This window comes from Dromiciops gliroides, chromosome 4 (genome assembly GCF_019393635.1).
Source record: "Dromiciops gliroides isolate mDroGli1 chromosome 4, mDroGli1.pri, whole genome shotgun sequence".
Classification (NCBI taxonomy): Eukaryota; Metazoa; Chordata; class Mammalia; order Microbiotheria; family Microbiotheriidae; genus Dromiciops; species Dromiciops gliroides.
In genome coordinates, this window is record NC_057864.1 from 365,370,505 (window position 1) to 365,371,691 (window position 1,187).

Sequence of the window (1,187 nt, forward strand, 5' to 3'; positions counted from 1 at the left end):
AGTTTTTTTTTCTGTCTCTCTTATATGATTTTTTGGTGTGTGAAGCAATGAGGGTTAAGTGATTTGCCCAAGGTCACACAGCTAGTAATGCGTCAAGTGACTGAGGCTGGATTTGAACTATGGTCCTCCTGAATCCAGGGCCGGTGATTTATCCACTGTGCCACCTAGTGGCCCAAGTCTTATTTGATTTTTTTGTTTGTTTTTGTCATTGGTGGTTTATTTAACACAAATAAAAATGTGCAAATTTTTACTCATTTTCTTCACTCCTCAGTCTAGCATTTGGATTGGTAAACTTGATGGCTAGCTGAGCTGCTCTCTCAACTATGACTTTCTGATTCTTTGAGGAAACATTGTGAGCAATTTAAGCACAGTAAGATTTGTTGCACATCAGCAGCACTTCTAGCTCTTTGATGTTGTGCACCAGAAACTTCCTGAATCCACTAGGTAACATGTGTTTTGTCTTCTTATTGCTTCCATAACCAATATTGGGCATCAAGATCTGGCCCTTGAATCATCTTCACACTCTGTTGTCAATGCCTCTTGGTTTACGCCAGTTTCTCTTGATCTTGACATATCAGTCTGACTGGTGACGAATGAACTTCTTGGTTTTCTTCTTGATGATTTTGGGCTTCACGAGCGGTCTGAGGGCAGGCATGGTGTCAGTGAAGAGAGAGCTGCCCCTCCTTGGGAAGCACTGAGGAAAAGAACAGTCTTATGTGATTTTAAAGCTCCTTTTAAAGCTCTTCCTCTTCCTTGAGATTCTTTCCTGTTTTTCTTTTGGATTTTACACATAGGTGTTTTGACATTGTTGACTTTTCTTAGTTTGTGTCTTGATTTTCCCTGTCACCATAATAATTTTCTATGGTCAGATTCTTGTTTTTTTGCTCATCTTTTTAAGCCTTTTTCTTTTCTTTTGAATGTGAGCTCTGTTATGAGGTAGAAAAAACACTGGCTCAGCCTTCTTGTGCCAGGGGCTTTAGGCCCTGGCTGTTTACCTGATGCTGCACTAATGTTGCCTGGAAGCCTGCAGGGGACCCTCCTCTCTAGTGCTAGACATATGGGTTGGGGTGGGGGTGACTGATGCTGCTGGAGATCTTAGGGTTCTGACAGCTTAACTGGTTCTGAGCTGGGGTCCTAGTTCTGGGATCTAGAGTGTGCTGAGGCCAGTGGGGTATTTCTTTGTTTCC

At 42.3% G+C, this 1,187-nt stretch overlaps 1 pseudogene; it reads right to left on the reverse strand.

Moving 5' to 3' along the window:
- Nucleotides 1-247: 247 nt before the first annotated feature.
- On the reverse strand, nt 248-655 carry LOC122725589 (annotated as a pseudogene).
- Between the last annotated feature and the right edge of the window lie 532 nt (nt 656-1,187).